At 41.3% G+C, this 11,234-nt stretch overlaps 1 protein-coding gene across 5 annotated transcripts in view; it reads right to left on the minus strand.

Moving 5' to 3' along the window:
* The window catches only part of esr2b (estrogen receptor 2b), a 49,087-nt gene that overhangs the window by 31,858 nt on the left and 5,995 nt on the right, over positions 1 to 11,234 (minus strand). The window contains exon 1 of one of the 5 annotated variants that reach the window (XM_050062375.1): positions 2,786 to 2,851. The exons of 2 other annotated variants lie outside the window; for them this stretch is intronic. The gene's annotated coding sequence lies outside the window, so the exon portion shown is untranslated. Of the gene's footprint in view, positions 1 to 2,030; positions 2,054 to 2,785; positions 2,852 to 11,234 lie in introns of those variants that run through there. 2 more of the 5 variants (XM_050062376.1, XM_050062377.1) reach the window with 2 other exon arrangements.

The following is an 11,234-nucleotide window of genomic DNA, read 5'->3' on the forward strand; positions in this document are numbered from 1 at the left end:
TCACAAATGCCTGTTCGAAAGTTGTAAATGTTAGGAAGATATTCACAAATGCTTTTCATTTATTTGCAAATTAATTTAATGTATTCACAGATATTTTTTGTATTTGTGGAATGTGTTTTATATTTACAGATTACACATTTACACAGATTGTCGATCTGTTCACACACATAATTATGAAACGTGTGCAGATCAAGAAATATTTGTAGATCACCCACTGTGTATTTACAGGTATTAATGAGACAAATCTAACTCCATAATATACTGGTTTCAAGGTATACCGTGATAAAAAAAGGGACGTCTATCATGCTGCGTACATTTGCTTATCTACAATATTGAAAAAGAATATGCAACTGGACGGAGTTATTTTCAAAGGGGAGACTTATTATGACTATTATTCTAATAAAACGTTTTTTTTTTAACCAAAAATTAATTCTCCTTCCTTTAAGGGTCATTCTGATTGATAATAATTTAAAGTTTGTAATACCATGATACAATGAAACCGCGATACTATCTGACATGGTTATAGTACCATGCAAATCACTATCATTACAACCCTTGCAGCCTCGCAGTGTCCCACAAATGACTGTATGCTCATCACATGGCCACATTATGCACATAACCTGCTCAAACTTGATAATCACCGGAAATTACAGATACATTTACATAGATACAGGATATTTGCTGTTCACTTAATACACTGTTTGTCAGCTGTCCATCATGTATTGATATTAAACATCACAGCTTGTACTGTAAACTCAGCTATCATGGTCCTAGTTTCCTTCTTTGGAAACAACTTCCTAGTGACTTGGAAACTTTTGAACAACTGAACACATCATTAGTCTTGGTCTCTGAGGCTGTACGGTTCAAGTTCAAGGTATAAAGTGACCTTTCACTAAGCCCCGCCCCTTTGTGATGGTCTGACAAGCTGTCGGAGTAAGCATGGAGCCCACACTGTAACTAACTGCACTCCCTGAAGAAATATTATCATATTATTGGAGAAATGAAAGAGTGATTCCAGAGAGAAGCAGACAGAGGGGTCTACAGTCTGTGTTTGAAGGATATATCCAGGATGTCAAACTGACTCAGCAGCAACAACAGGTTCAAAAGACAAAGATAGTTAGAAGCTAAAGCCGAACTATAGGCTACAGATCACAGTGTAAAAGTGAACCACGACACCACTGCTGATCGCCACACAAGACAATGAATATGAAAGGAAACTTTGCTGATATTGAACCAGCTCTGTGGCATCACAGTGTGTGCAGATGAACGGGGTTTGGCTTCGCCCCCGTGTCTCTGCCAGCACCTGGACCTCCGCCGCCAGACGGGCAGTGATCTCCAGCTGAAATTAAACAACATTAATCTGCACACAATGTGATGACACACAGCTTGTTGAATATCAGCAAAGTTTCCCTGCTTCCCTTCACTGGTTCAAAAGCAGCATGTGTATACATTCAGTAGGCTATATCTGCAGTAGCTAGCTAGCTAGCTAACCCTACACTTTTCAGGGTTTGATTTTGGTTTTGGAACAGGGAAGAAACGTATATCTTTTTCCAACCTCTCCAGGTAACGAGTGTCATTAATACACGACGTGCCCCAGGCACAACATTTAGCTCCAAATCCACAAAACCAGCCTGAAAATGAAGGAAATCTGAAACAATGGAGCGGACCCTGGTCTGAGTCGACCTGATGCTGCGTCCAGGGGAGGGACTTAGCAAAGGGTAAATTCAGCCCCTGCATTGGGATGCAGCTTATATCAGCTCACAAACAGTTTTCACTATCAGATTTAAGTCTGGAAGACATCCACTGAGACTGACCACCTACAGTTCAAACTCTACCACAACAAGTAGCTCACTAATGCAAGTATTTAGATGATGTGACTTAATCATACTCAAAGCTCTAGACCCCCTGAACTATTTAAAGCAGCAGTATACGTTGTTTGAACAGTAAGGGACAGAACACCTAATAAAATTCAACAAAAATAAGCTTTCTGTCAACAGCAACTGGCAATGACTGTAGAAGACTCTGTCTACCTTCCAGTCCAGTATTTGTCTATTCCTCCTTTAACTGTAATGTAGGTCCACATTTCCTATTAGAGACACCATGAAAGAAGAAAAATTCCTGGCTATAGGGGGTTAAAATACATTCATATTAATTTAAGCAACTTTGAGATGGTAGACTTTGTCCGATACATAAAATTCACCTTGTTTTTTTGGCTTTGCAGCTTCAAACAGATCTGAAGGCCTGATTTGATAGGCCTCTGACCGGTAGACAAAACTGTCCTGTTAGCCCATATTTTGCTATCTACTCACACTCATTATTCTGCCGTTACCTTGTTTGTGAGTGACCATGGATAAAGCTATCAGATAAATCCACTGCTACGGTAAATGAAAATGTTTTCCTGCCCATGACAACTGAACTTTAAGAGCTAATAAACCAGATCAAGGCCAATAAAACAAGCAACTACACTGAAGGAGGGGTGAATTTTACAGACTGGTTCTAAGTCAGAAAATTAGACTGTTAAGAGAATCATCTCGAGATGCACAATAATAGAAACAATTATGGTTTTAAAAAAAAAACTGTCTACAGGCTGGTTGACAGTTAACACCTGAATATCTTCTCAGAATTGCCCAAATCAGACTTTATTTGGTTAAACTAAATTAAAATTCAGTCTGTTTTTAATGTGAAACTCCACAGTTAAACATTTCGCCAACCACATGTCATTCACAAGCTCAAAAACTTCACAATGAACCAAAAGAAATGATTGGAAAAAGATTCAATGACTCACGTACTACTGCGGGCTGCGTGGCTCAACAGTTAGGCTCTACCCATCGACTGTGTGAAAGAATTGTTTTGCCAGAACCTCAAGCCGAAGTTTGAGCTTTGGACAGACTATTGTTCATGGCAGTCTTCCATAGCAAACCAGCAGACAGGCAAGGGTCAAAGGACACTGTCTTAATGCAACTCTGTGTTTTATTATACTTATTCATTCACATATGAATGTTAATCTGGTCTCTAAACAAACATACAAAGAAAAGCACACCAATTTATAGACACATGAGGACAATCCTCTGGTGCTGTCCAAAGTTCAATTTGAAAACACATTCAAATTCAGCTGTACACCTTTGATAGTGTCTTGAATATGTGAATACAACTGGAGGGAAATCTAACCCAGTGGTTGCAAAATCACACATATTTATTTGTCCTCAAATGTCCCAAATGCTTAACCTCTATAACCAGTTCTGTTTTCATTAACAGTTACCAAGTGTCACTAGATGTTTTCATAAGCAGATGGGCAGACATTAAAACATTACTGATTCAAGTCAGGTTACCATCACTTTTTAGAACTTGATCGAAACTGTATCTATTAACCCTTTATGACCTACCATAGAACAAGTCCGCCAGAGCATATCTTTACAATTTTACCTGCTGTAGGGCCATTTTTTGGAGTATTTTAATATGCTATACACCAATACAACCCTTAAATCCCAAATTTTAATAATATGTGTGGACATATGTCCATACTAATGAAAGAAATTGCTAAAAAGTGCAATAAACCACTAAAAAAATGAAAATCGTTTTTGTTTTTACACATATTTTTCTAAATACAGAAATATCATGGCTGTATCCCTCTAAATTGTAAATGTAAAAAAGTTGCACAAAATCCTTTCAAACCACAGAAAATTTATTTTGAGTGTTTTCATAACTTAATTTTTGAGATACACTCATTTTTATAAAATGTGACAAAAACGAAAGTTAAATGCACATTGTGCACAATTAGCAAAACTACAACATGTACATCAAAATAAACTACTTACAATAGAACAACCAAAGTTCCAAGTTCAAAGTCAAACATTACTTTTCAATAGCACCAGGGGAGCTGTGATAGGTCTTGTGACAGTTCCTGTCCACGATGAGCAATATTTGTGCTGCATTTTTATTGGTGTTGGCACACAGTGTTTTGATGGCAACCCGGTGAAAGTACATCCTGAACAGCTCAGATGGAGAGGGATTGTCCACATACTGTGATAGGGGTGGCTGCACACCTGGCCTCCTTTTGGGCAGAAAATGTGGTAGGGCATGTGGCAAGATGTCAGGCTCCTTTTTGGTTCTCCAGCCAGCTGCATCACCAGGGAATGTCTCTGACCTGGAGCCTCTGTTTGCTGGAGACCGACTCCTTCCTCCCCCTCTGCCTCCCTCCGGGGTGCAGGGCGAGGAGACCCCCCCACTTCCTCCTCCTCATCACCGTCAACTCTGCATACAGATGTTACACAGTGTGTTAGATGTGTTCAACATGAGAGTAATACAATAATGGTGTGTATTTAGTGCAAAATGCTTTCAGTTGTGTTGCATATATATTTTCTTTACTTTACTCTAACTCAAAAACAAACAATATTTCATGAATATATACATACATGTCATAGGAGGGATCTCTCCCTTGGATGAGGTCGGCGTCATCTCCACTGTCGGCAGAATCCGGACCAGATGAGTGGACTGAATCTTCATCCGACGCTGTAATTAGCTTGAAAGCTTCGCGCCGGGAGAAAAGCCGTTTCGCGCGTCCGGGTTGTTGCGGTTCCATAAATATATGTGTGCGAGTGTGTGGTGAGTGTCTGGTGTGTGTGTGTGTGTGTGTGTGTGTGTGTGTGTGTGTGTGTGTGTCTAAGTGTTGTTGTGAAAGAGTAAAATACAAAACGAGAGCGAGAGCGAGTGTGTGACTGCAAGCTGAGAGAAATATTTACCGCGGAAGAAAGAGAGGAATTTCCCGGGAAATGACGTCACTCCTTGTTGCCGCGGGTAGTGTCGCGAGAAAGACACGCAAGAAAATAACGTGACAGTTCATGCTCACAACATGATGACGTTTAGTCCAATATAGGAAGTGCTGTGAATACCCGCGATCAGAATTATAATGTTTTTGTTCTTAGCGCTTTTTCTGTTTTTCTACAAACCTGTCAGTGCAAGGAAACAGCACTCTGGGACATGATGAATGCATGTTAAGTTAGAGTAACTCCTCCGGTTTTAAATGCAAAAAGAATTATTGCTCTATCTTATTTGGTTGCAATTCTACCGGCATTTAAAAATCAATATGCAAATAGATCGCGGGCGCTCCCGCCGGTTTTAAAGGGTTAACCCGATGAAGGAGGATCTAAGTTAGGAGTGAAACAAGTTGAGCTAATGTTAGCTGCAGCTCAGCTCGCAGACTAGGGATGGGCATCGATTTTCGATTATCGATGATTGATTGTTTAGGATTTTGATCGCAGTGTTTCCCCTACAATGCTACAGGCCCGGCGAGCCTCTTTGCCTACAAGACCCCCACGCCGGACCTATGCCAGGCAAAAAATCATAAACAGACGGAGGCTCTCATCGCTCTCCAAAGCCTCGAAAATAATGTTCTGATGCATTGGATGTGCTGAATGTGCATATTAAGGCAGTACAGGAGGAGGTGCACATTAATAATCCTGCAGCACTGTAACATGCTCATGTTTAACCCAAACAATGTGTCATGTGACTGCAGTTGGTTCACATCCAGGTTGGAGCATGTTCTCACCACAAACGAACCGCACCAGGCTTCGTTTGTAACTGGACCGAGACCACCTCTTCAAGAACTTCTCGGTCCGGTTGTTTTGGTGCACACCTGAGTGTGATTGCTGTGTTCACACCTGCTCAAATGAACCACACTTAGGGGGCAAACGAACTTGAGTTTGACTGAACCGAACAAAACAGGGCAGGCGTGAAAGCACCCTTAGTCTTTCGCAAAAAGGTCTATCTCTGTGGGGATCCTTTCTATAATGTCAGACACTTATAATAATAATCTGAGCCTATCAGTGGTAAAATAGAGCATTTTTGTGTACTGATGTATACTGAGGGTGCCAAATGCTCAGAGTGGTTACACTGCAGCCTGTTTTACTGCTGCCATCAAAAACGCTTGTTTCTATTTGATCCCAAAACACGGGAAAATAGGGTCCAAGTTGAAAAATACTGAGGTTAAGGAATATTCTTCTTTCTACTCTTACCCATGTTTAAAGCCCCTACAAGGAACTTTAATTTTGAGTTGATTTTGGCGACCCTGTGGACAAAAGCGGTAGTGTTTTGCCGGAATGAAGCCTACATTTCCCATGAGCTCTAGCGTGTATTGTCGTAAAGACGCTTACCTGGCTCGCGTTTGTTTTGGGGATGAATGAAACAACAAGACGGGGAAAATTTGCCCCCGCTCCTATCGGGGATCCCAGCTCACCTCTGCCGCGCCCCAGCTCTACCTCTCCGGCGTAAGCGCCACTGCCGCTGGGGTAAACGCAGCGGTCAGCTGGTAAGGCTGAAGGCCTGTTTGGCGAGCACTTCCACGGCTTCTTGGACTGAGTATGGAGCGGTGCCTTGCCTCTTTATTTCTCGGCACTCGCTGGACCCTGTCAACACCTGGCTGGTACCTTTCATCGGCCCGGATGAGGTGTTCCAGCCCCGCGGCCCCTGCTCTCCTCGTCCCCACTGACGCGGGGTGAATATGCACAACCTGCGGCCTCTGTGTGTGGCTCCCTGGACAGCTAATGCCATGGACCCGCCGGCTCCTGCCAGGATTGGGCTGGTAAATGCTAGATCGCTAGCGAACAAAACGTTTATCCTGATGGATTTCCTGACTTCCAGAGGATTGGATTTTCTCTGTGTGACTGAGACGTGGCTGACTGTTGGTGAGTCCAGTGCTTTCACAGAACTTTTACCCGATGATTGCTGCTATTTTAACTCCCCGCGGACGTCGGGTCGAGGAGGAGGAATAGCGACTATTTATAAGAGTCACTATAAATGTAAGCAGCTAGGTAAGATGACGTGTGCCGTCTGAGTGCCGTAAATCGTTTCGTCCTGGAAGCGACCTGGGGCGGACCCGGAGACAGTTTCCTAAAGGTATGGATATACACTATATAGAAATAGCTTATCTTCACGCCGATGGTCTCATTTGCTGTTGTAGGTCACGCACAGACATCAGCAGAAACGAGACTTTTGCATATCCAGTTAAAAGTTCCTTGTAGCGGCTTTAAATTGTTCTGTACAAGAGCATAATCCAAGGTCTGAGCCATAAATGAAAATGACAGATTGATAGATGTTACTAAGTTATTTACATTACAAGTAAGCACATATTAGTAGATTGATTTTAATATCAAGCTCAAATATGTTGTAATTAACCTGGTACTCCATTGTGATTTATGAATGAACAATAATGAAAAACCTGGAACACCCTGCAGAGTCCAGTCAGAGAAAAAAAGTCGATCCAAGACCCTGTTCACACTGGAAAAAAATGTGTTCTTTCTCCTAAAAATGAGATTTCTCATGAGGAATAAAACGTTGATAATGTTTCTGACCACAAATGTAGTTCAGGTCTGCCACCTCTGGAGGATAGTAGATAAGGTCAAAGTCTGTCTGTCTTCACCAACACAAATATCTTTGTCAGAGCTGCAGAACTGCAAATAAAATATATCAGTTTCAGCACATGCACATAAAAAGTTGAGGGGGCACACACTGCTATTAGGCTTTAACAAAGCATGAGTCAGCAACAAGAAATATCACGAGTGGGTTGCACGAAACAAGACGGACACATGACATGAATGAAAACACAATAAGTTTCTCCTGAGGGTACGGTGTGCAGCCAGTATATCAAAACCTGTTTATTTCTTGTGTATAAAAGAGCGTGGAGCCCTCCTCCCCTCAGAAGAAGGCTTACAGCCAGCAGCACATACCGAAACACAAAGACCCCCAGTAAAACCATTAGCCAGCCTCAACTCCTCCATTCTCCGAGCCTCACAAAGCCAACAAGGAGCTGCTGGAGGAGACGGGCTGAGCTGAATTGAAGAGGTGGACAGATTACATGGGAGCGGGAGGAGCTGGACAGCGAGAGGCTTCAGCAGAATCGACAAGCTGATTAAAGTGTCGCGATTTGGAGTAATTGTACTTGTCACTGCTGCTGCACTGTCTACCTGACAGACAGGTCTGTCCCGGCTGCTGTTGTACTGTACTCCAAAAAATACACCACATCCTTAGTGAGTCATTTCATCGTCTTTTCAGACTTTTATCAAGTGTCTCTCTTTTCCTCAGGAGTAAAATATCAGAAATTAAATTATTTTACTACAATATTAAACTAAAATGGTTTAAGGTGCCAAGTTTATTAGTCAAACTAACTGTGATAGCTTACAAGTGTCTACAAAATTAAAACACAGGGCAATACAGGGGCAAAGTAGAGCTGAAACAATTAGTTCATGTCATTTTTAAGCGAATATGCCGTTAGTTATTAAAGGGATAATGCACCCAAAAATGAAGAAGTTTTAGAGTCCTCACAACACTTGCGGAGATCCAAGGGGAGAGGGGGTAGCAACACAACTCCACCTAATGCAGGCTGACGGCGCCCCAGATTCAAACGTCCAAAAACACATAATTGAAACCACAAAATATCTCCGTACTGCTCGTCCATAGTGTTCCAAGTGTTCTGAAGCCCCGACATAAAAAGTTGTTTGGAAAAACATCATTTGAACTCTGTTTTTAGCCTCATTGTAGCCTGTAGCTCTGCAGGTGGAGTTGTGCTGCTACCCACTCCCCCCTGGGATCTCTGCAAGTGATGTGAGGACTCTAAAACTTCACCAGAGCCTCCCTCGGCATATCGGTGAGTAGATAATGGCTGAATTTTCATTTTTGGGTGCACTATCCCTTTAAGTTCCCTTTCTTAAATGTGAGGTCATGCATTACAGTAAACTGATATACTGAGTTTTGGACTGTCAGAGAGATAAAATAAGCACTTAGATTTAGTTGCATTGGACGCTGGGAAATTTTACTGATAATTTTTGGCATGTCTGGCAGTAATGTATTACCTGTAGACTCAAGCCGCAATTAATTAGGTGTCAATATCTGATATATAGCAAGTAATCTGTCTGATAACCCATATTGATATTGATATATATCCATATTTTTCCTTATCAAACACTTTTCAATGTATGTAAGTAATATTCATTCATTGTGCAAATTAAGAAAAAGCATGTTGGCCGATACCACGGCCAATATTATTATGCATCCCTATTGTCAACTATTAAACTAATCACCCATTAATTTGAGTTATTAAATAAAAGACAATATCCTCTGTTCCCAGCTTCATAAAGGTGAATACTTTCTTGTTTCTTTACTCCCTATGCGACAGTAAAGTGAATATCTTTGGGGTTGACAACAAAAAAAGACCTCTGAGGACATCTTGGGCTTTGGGAAACACTGACTGAAAATTTTCACCTTTTTTTAGACATTTTATAAACCAATCAACTAATCAATTAATCAACAAAATAACTGACGGATTAATTGACAATCAAAATAATCATTTGCTGCAGCGCTTTACAAAACAGGCTAAGGGCCGGTACACATGTGCCCTCAAACGCATTGTTTTCAATGTTGTCAATGTAATGCACATGCCTATTTTTCAGGGCGCGACAACTGCGCCTTGAGATAAACAAAGATCAAAGATCAGCTTTTGGCAGCACACACTGCATGTCATGTGACGAGGAACAACCAACCACAGCCGACAGATACCGTCCCCTTCTTCCGTAAACATCAGTCTGTGTTAAAGCTGGAGAAGTTCATTTTAGTGCAGGGCTACCCAGAGCTTTACATCTGACCCATGGACAAGTAGCGCCCAGCGCCCAACCTTACGTTTCCAAGGCGATTAAAGACTTGACGTGTACAGTCCCTAAATAATTTTTAAAAAATTGCAGTTATCAGAACAGCTCAGAGTGCATTATTGTGCTGATACAATGTCAACAACAAAAAGATGAGACCAATCATGATATTTTTACAGTGTAAAGTTTAACTGTCGATAAAGGTCAACATCTCCAGTCAGATGTACTGTTGCTACGGTTACCCGCAGTTAAATATACCTTTAGAACAGCAGCAGCATCAACCTGATCTCAAAATTAATATTAATTTAGTTTTATTTCATGTGTTTATATTAAATAATTTAGATTGACTGATAGATGACTACAGCCTTGAAAATACAGTATCGGTCCGTAGAAACAAATTTCACAGGTTTTACTCTCCGGTAGAGACTGTCCTTTAGAGAGCAACGGTACAACACGATACAATGACCGTCTCAGAAAATATTGCAGTTTCACGGTATTACAGACTTTATATTATTATGAGTCAGAAAAACCTTTAACGGAACAAAAATGGAACAAACGTTTTATTACTATAATTGAAACTTGAAACCATTTTGTTGATAAAAATAACTAAAATAAAGGTGAGATTCTCGGTCCAGTTGCAGTTTTTTAAATATCCTAGATAAGCAAATGTATACAGTATGATAACTGTCAACTTTATATCACGGTATACCTTAAAGCCAGTATATTGCTGCAACCCTCGCTCTGACATTATCAGTTCTTTTACTGAGACTTTCTAACGTTTTGTTGTCATTTATTATGATGCTGCAGCCTCTGTGTCAGGTCTGACCTCAACATAAGCACACACACACCACACAGAGTGAGGACAGCAAACAGCAGAGCAGAAGCTGACAACAGACAACAGTCATGTTCTGCCAAACTGCCAAAGTGACTCTGAGCAAGACACCTTTGACCTTCACCCTGAGACCTGTTGCATCTGATGAATGATCCAAAAGTAGGGATGCACCGAATATTTGGTAACCAAATATATTCGGCCGAATATTGCAAAAAACACACATTCAGTATTCGGTGGAAAAAGTGAAAAGCAAGGCCGAATAATAGCAGCATGTTTTGATAACGCAATCAAGCAGTGTGCGGTGACGGACGGAGTAAAATGTCGGCAGTGTGGCAGACATTTTACTCCGTCCGTCACAACACTCGCATTTGCAACTAAAAATAGTTTTGTGCAAGCAAAATAAATCATTCAGCACGCGGTGTGAGTACAGATTTCAACCAGCAGCAGCAATACGGCGGCCATAGTGCTTCGTGGCACAAGATAAGGCTTACCGGCGACGGATATGTCGGCTCCAATAATATCCTCTTCTTGGCGTGTGGACTGCCCAGAAGTACCTGAACAGCCGAGCCATCCGAACACAGGTATGTGACGTGTCAGAGGAGAAACAAGCCGTTCACGGCCCGCAAACCTCACCGCACTTTAGGGACTGTTCTTTACTTATGAAGGGACTTGTCAGGGGAGGAGGGTGGCTGGTTGATTCTTATTTTATTTATTTATTTTATTTTGATCCCCCCTATGTTAATCACTTATTGATGCTGTTTTTGAAGTAT

The sequence above is a fragment of the Epinephelus moara genome, chromosome 14 (genome assembly GCF_006386435.1).
Source record: "Epinephelus moara isolate mb chromosome 14, YSFRI_EMoa_1.0, whole genome shotgun sequence".
NCBI classification, from domain to species: Eukaryota; Metazoa; Chordata; class Actinopteri; order Perciformes; family Serranidae; genus Epinephelus; species Epinephelus moara.